The sequence below is a fragment of the Branchiostoma floridae genome, chromosome 3, assembly GCF_000003815.2.
Source record: "Branchiostoma floridae strain S238N-H82 chromosome 3, Bfl_VNyyK, whole genome shotgun sequence".
In the NCBI taxonomy this organism is placed as follows: Eukaryota; Metazoa; Chordata; class Leptocardii; order Amphioxiformes; family Branchiostomatidae; genus Branchiostoma; species Branchiostoma floridae.
The window spans coordinates 33,675,734-33,683,102 of NC_049981.1; the positions used below are offsets into that span (position 1 = coordinate 33,675,734).

General features: G+C 43.7%; 1 protein-coding gene across 1 annotated transcript in view; it reads right to left on the reverse strand.

Moving 5' to 3' along the window:
• Window positions 1-7,369, reverse strand: part of LOC118411889 (sushi, nidogen and EGF-like domain-containing protein 1) — a 42,952-nt gene that overhangs the window by 8,751 nt on the left and 26,832 nt on the right. The gene's annotated exons all lie outside the window — the stretch shown is intronic.

The following is a 7,369-nucleotide window of genomic DNA, read 5'->3' on the forward strand; positions in this document are numbered from 1 at the left end:
TGTGAGTACGTACAAGTCAGGCAAGTCCAATTCTTCCTCATCACACTACAATCTTTCACCCACACCCAAAATATGACAAATTCAAAGAGATTGTACTGTGTATTTACAGACGTCATAGCTATGATTAAAGAGTAGAGTTTGCAGCTGAAGATTTGCTCAGGTTAATGTAACATACATTCTCATAATTCCACCAGGTGTCATCAAACCGCCACCTCAAAAAACGTTGTTATAGAGGCCTTCTCAAGATTGTTTTCAACACCTAAATATCTGAATTGTATAACATTTAAGATATTTAACATTTGGTGTTCAAGACAATCACCCATGCACCATACCCTAGACCCATGTACCATACCCTGTACCCATGTACCATACCCTAGACCCATGTACCATACCCTAGACCCATGTACCATACCCTAGACCCATGTACCATACCCTAGACCCATGTACCATACCCTAGACCCATGTACCATACCCTAGACCCATGTACTATACCCTAGACCCATGTACCATACCCTAGACCCATGCACCATACCCTAGACCCATGTACCATACCCTAGACCCATGTACCATACCCTAGACCCATGTACCATACCATAGACCCATGTACCATACCCTAGACCCATGTACCATACCCTAGACCCATGCACCATACCCTAGACCCATGTACCATACCCTAGACCCATGTACCATGCCCTAGACCCATGCACCATACCCTAGACCCATGTACCATACCCTAGACCCATGTACCATACCCTAGACCCATGTACCATACCCTAGACCCATGTACCATGCCCTAGACCCATGTACCATACCCTAGACCCATGCACCATACCCTAGACCCATGTACCATGCCCTAGACCCATGTACCATACCCTAGACCCATGTACCATACCATAGACCCATGTACCATACCCTAGACCCATGCACCATACCCTAGACCCATGCACCATACCCTAGACCCATGTACCATACCCTAGACCCATGTACCATGCCATAGACCCATGTACCATACCCTAGACCCATGTACCATACCCTAGACCCATGTACCATGCCCTAGACCCATGTACCATACCCTAGACCCATGTACCATACCCTAGACCCATGTACCATGCCCTAGACCCATGTACCATGCCCTAGACCCATGTACCATGCCCTAGACCCATGTAACATACCCTAGACCCATGTACTATACGCTAGTGCCCATACGGCCTCCAAACGGCTACAGGACAACACTTTTTACTTCTCAGTGACGCATCCAGTAAGGCGGCGGCTATTTAGCAACCAGAACTTTCATTTGTACTACATTACGAATTTCCCGGACAAAGACTTTCCTTGCCTTTCAACTTTGGATCATTAGCTTGAGTTTCAAGAAAAGTAATAGGCCACACAGGTTCTCAATGGTGACCATCCAGTGACATGTGAACTTTTAGGCATTTAGTGCGCGGGCACATAGGTCGTACGATCGTCGTACGATTTTGACGCCATAGGATTTCCATGCCGGCCGTGACAGAACCAACCAACGACATGATACAAAACAGCGCTAGCATTTTGTGTACCAAGACAGTTTAACTTTGCAGGAGACGTACATATGTGTACAAATTGCCCGAAGTTAGCGATCGTACGACGATCGCACGACCTATGTGACCACGCCCTTTAGTTCCCCCCAACAATAGAACAGCATACCTGGTCTGCCGACGCTGCCGTGGTGCGCACCGGCGGCCCGCTGCTGGTCTCCATTGTTCCTGCATGACATAAACAGAACCATGTTGCAATCACTAATGATTCCCTTATGTTTGCGGCGATCATCAAAGTATGACCATATGTGTAATGTAGCAAGAAAACCTGGAAAATACATGACCAAAACCAAATTTAGTAATGCCTGTCAGTAACCGGTTGCCTTGGCAACATGAAAAATCGAATAATTATGCAAATAATTTGAAACTGTTTAACATTGTATGACCTTGTGAATGGAACCCAGGTTGCTGCGTTGTGGTCTCGCCCTCCCCTCCAAATCCAAGTTCACCGAGAGTTGATGGCCTGGTGGACAGGAATGTTCCTGTTCCTCTTGTTGTTGTTGTGGAGGCTGGAGAGAAAAATCAAACAATGAAATACCGATATCTATATGATTGATTGGTGACAAATATTTTGATGACAAATCACGATACAAACACTACAGTTGACATCCCAAGAAAATCAGGTCTCATCGAAACATGTTTCCTCTGGTAATAGATTATAAGACAAAACATTCCATGGACTCCAATGTCAAGTCTTGTTGGAATTGTCCATTACACAAAGAGGACTCTAATGGCACTGTTTATAAGAAATGTCCATAACAATCAAGAGGACTCTAATGGCACTGTTTTTAAGAAATATCAATTACAAAGAAGAGGACTTTGATGACAAGTCTTGTTAGAAATGTCCATTACAAACAAGAGGACTCCAATGGCAAGTCTTGTTGGAATTGTCCATTACACAAAGAGGACTCTAATGTCAATGTTTATAAGAAATGTCCATAACAATCAAGAGGACTCTAATGGCACTGTTTTTAAGAAATATCAATTACAAAGAAGAGGACTTTGATGACAAGTCTTGTTAGAAATGTCCATAACAATCATGAGGACTTTGATGGCAAGTCTTGTTAGAAATGTCCATTACAAACAAGAGGACTCCAATGGCAAGTCTTGTAGGAAATGCCCATTACACAAAGAGGACTCTAATGGCGTTGTGTATAAGAAATGTCCATTTCAATCAAGAGGACCTACCGTCGGACGATTTGCCCTCCCTCACAGCTTCCCTCTCGGTTGAAGTCGCTGGTTGGGTGGAAAGGAGGGCGGTGGTCCGATGTGTCCTCTGGGTTGTAGCAGAGGACGCAGATGTAGTCGTTGTAACAGAAGATGCAGGTGTAGTGGTTGGTGTAGCGGCTAGTAGAGGAAAGACTGATCAGCTTAACAAATTACCAGTACTTTTCCACATTTAAAAAAAAGCACATCTATTAAGAGATCTGTACTGATAAAGTTTCGGCATATATCTGGACAAAATACGAGTAAGTTATTGGGTGGGCCGCCTACTCTCTCTTTGTAGCCAGGGGCTGAATTATGAGTAGCTTACAATAGGCGGGGCTAAAGGGTCTGCAGCAGCTGCCAGTCGGCTCTAACTCAGGTGACCTCAATAAGATTAAGACTCTATGCAATATTCCTAGCCCAGGGAAAGCAATGGAATTATACATTAAATTAGCTATATACTAATGATGCCTGAGAACAATCGCAGAAAGCAGCGATACCAAATCATATCGTTGGTTTCATCACCAATCACCAATCCCTACCTGTGACGGTCACCATCATTGCCGCCTCACTCTGAGACATCCAACCGTCTGACGAGAACAGGGCTGTCACCCTGATGACGTAACCAGTCTCCGGTGACAGGCCAACCACCGGAAACGCTGACTCGGCTGTGCTCTGATTGACAGCTGTCATCATGTCCAGCCCTGACACCACCACACGGTACCCCTGAAGGTCAGGGTCAACGGATGGAGACCACGTGACCTTGAAGCCTTCATCCGTGACGTCAGTCACGTCCAGGTTCATGGGCGGATCCACAGCTGCAAAGAAAGATCAAAACACATAAGAAGGGCGTTAAAAATGTTCGCTTTTAAGATACTCCAGATCAAGATTTTTAGTATGATGGTTTCAATCAAGGCCGCCCACGTGTGATTAAAACCTAAACTAACACCTGCCTAACTCCATAACCAATACAGATTAGGGTTCTCCCTTTTGCCTAACTCCATAACCAATACAGATTAGGGTTCTCCCTTTTGCCTAACTCCATAACCAATACAGATTAGGGTTCTCCCTTTTGCCTAACTCCATAACCAATACAGATTAGGGTTCTCCCTTTTGCCTAACTCCATAACCAATACAGATTAGGGTTCTCCCTTTTGCCTAACTCCATAACCAATACAGATTAGGGTTCTCCCTTTTGCCTAACTCCATAACCAATACAGATTAGGGTTCTTCCTGTTGCCTAACTCCATAACCAATACAGATTAGGGTTCTCCCTGTTGCCTAACTCCATAACCAATACAGATTAGGGTTCTTCCTGTTGCCTAACTCCATAACCAATACAGATTAGGGTTCTCCCTACTGCCTAACTCCATAACCAATACAGATTAGGGTTCTCCCTACTGCCTAACTCCATAACCAATACAGATTGGGTTCTCCCTGCTGCCTAACTCCATAACCAATACAGATTAGGGTTGCAAACGGCTGCTTTGAAAAGAAAGACCTACATGCATATTTGCATCTTCATTTTTCAAACTAAAACAGAGTTTAGGCATGCCGAATACATGATTTGTGGAAGATAGAGAATAACAAAGATACCTTTATCGCAAAGCTGACTTTTCCACCCGTCCTGACACCCAGCCGAGCAGACACCTGACATCGGGTCACAGTTCACGTCTCCGCCCTGGCATCGGCCGCACACTTCAACACAAAGAACATGAGATCAACGCAGAGGACAATGTTTCCTTACTAGAGTTTCAGTTTTAAATAATGTTGCAGGTACATTTAACTTCTCCTAGCTAACGGCCGGCATCATTTTGGGCCGGCATCAAGAGAACCTAGGCTACCGAAGATTGTAGTTTGATCAATGAAAGTAATCTTCAAGTCGACAACTACTACAATCATGTAACAGCACTGTTTACCTCCACACCCGTGTGCGTCTGTCATCAGTACGAAACCCTGGCGGCAGCCGCATCTGTACCCCCCAGGGATGTTGGAGCAGAGCTGGTCGCACCGCCCGTTCACTGTCGCACATTCGTCCGGCTCTGCGGAGGGAACAGAGGCAAAATTCAGGCAGGGTCTGCGCCTACAACAAATGTTACTTCTACAAAGGCTACAGTACATTTCTGAACGTCTTGCTGCTGGCTCCCATATCGCTTAGGCTTAGGTCACATTTCCAAAGCGGGGCCCGGCCGGGCAGCTTTCGGGAATGAAAAGATTGACATTAAAAACATCAAAATAGTTTTACACAAAATGTCAAAATAAGATTCATGCATGCTTGGGTATATTTCTAGGTATACATTTTAATTTTTCGTTTCTTAAAACATCCCGGCCGGGCCCTGCTTTGGAAATGTGACGTAGTAAAGACTTACCGGTCCCTGACTGGTTGTCGTCGTGGAGGGAGGGGGGGGGGGCGCTTTGCCGCTGAGCACACTGCCTCTCTCCACTGGCTCCCATGCTTTCGGGTAATGTCAGGTAGTGATCTCCAAGAATATCTAAGGATGGGTAGACACTGCTACTACTACTACCACTACTACTACTACTACTACTACTACTAGTTTTTTTACTACTACTACTACTACCACTACTACTACTACTGTAAACAGTATCTGATTATTTATTATATATGAAGCCGACAAAACAAAGGGCCCACCCGGTTTCCCAAACAGTCTGAGTCTAAAGGTTTTGTATCAGTGGAAAACTCAGACTCCGAAAACAGTGAATTAGAATTAGATAAATGATATTGCAGAAGAATCGTATGAGGTTATCACTGCTCATGAATATCCGAATCAAGAACATTACAAACAAAGCTTGTTTCACGGACCCACCAGTCGCATTTTCTCCAACCAGAGGCAGACTTTCTCTGCGAACCCCGATGGTGATGACCTCCACCTTGTACATGGTGCCTGCCTGAAGTCCCTCAATCAGTGCAGATCTGTCTGCTGGACCCGGAGAGGGGCTGAGCTGTTCTGTCGCCTCCTCCTGTCCGTACATGACGCGGTATCCGGTCACGACGGCATCAGGAGGCACCCAGGTGAACCTCAGCATGGACGTTGTTTCGGTTGCGTTAACGAACTCCAGGTCTGTAGAGGAGCTCATTACTGAAGAATGCATGGAACGGTGAACATTAATGTTTTCTATAGCTTTGGGGGATTTATTCTTTTCATTGTATTCACCCTGTGTTGTGTATGTACACAGTACTATGTTGCAGCTGGCAACAATCTGCAATGAATTTATCATTATTTAGACTAAAGTCAGTTTTGCCAATATTCCAAAATGTAATCAGTTTCCATACCTGTCTGGACCTGATGTATTTTACATGAGGTAGTTTTAACTAGAGTTCGGCGACCTCATACCTCCATGAAATATTTAGAGCTTTTGTAAATTTCATGCAATTGACTAACACATTAACATAATTTATGCATGGTGTTGTTCACCATTGACTAACGTACACATGTCAAAATAACAAAATTCCCCATCATTAATCATAAAGCGGTTTTGCGATCTTTACATAATTTATGCAAATGAGTTCATTACCATATTTGGTATCTGCTTATATTCCACCTATCATAATTAACGTGTTACATTTATTGAAGTCCAGTTATTGAAAACAATGGAATTATACAATTTCCTCATTAATTATGCAAATTGAGTCTCCATTTGCATAACATGCATATCATTTTAAACATCTTTGCCCAAGCTACTACCCAAGCTACCTGCATGCCTAAAATGATGCCAATTCGTCAATCCTTTCTGCAGTTATCCTCTTTGGAATGTCTTAACAAAAACGCCCCTGCAGTGCCGAAATGAAATGTTAGGGGACTGAAACCTGCCCCAGTTTGTCATGACACTGCAAGCTATCTAGCAGCGAAATGTCAAGACCATATCACGTCCAGGACAAAAGATATATAGAAAAAACTGCTATGATAGAATATTCTCATTAATTGCGCAAATGTACTTCTATTTTGCATAATTAGTATGTCATTTTGTACAACATTGTCTAAGGTATCTACATACAAAAAATAATGAAAATCCGTTGTTCCCTTCTTGAGTTATCGTCTTCAGAAGTTTTTGACAAAAATGCACCTGCTATCCCAAAACTAGACGCTAGGGGGCCCAAACTTATGTCACTTATTCTGAGCTCAAGAGCTATCTAACACCCAAAATCGTGACCATAGCTTGTTCAGAACACGAGATAGCAAACCCGGAAGTTGCGCTGCAGTACCAAGGGAAGCCGCTTGGGGGCCCAAAATTTAATCATTTCCAGCTTTCATCACACACTACCAACACACCAAGTTTGCATTTACTAATGCCAGCCAAATCAACCACCTTACATCAGTGCCTTACCGTTACATGCGTTTTGAGCGTCCCAGATCTCTTGCTTGCTCAGCGCATAGTTGTATATTTGAAGACACGACATTTTCCCTGTAAAGTACAACCAATCAAAGGTGTTTGATATCACATTTCAAAATATTCGTGTCTTATTGGAAAATACTGCTATGTACTCCGACAGAAGTAGAATGGGCATAGTTTTACATTAAAATGCATCAGCGATTGGTATGCATTATGTAAGTCAGGGACACATGTCTAAC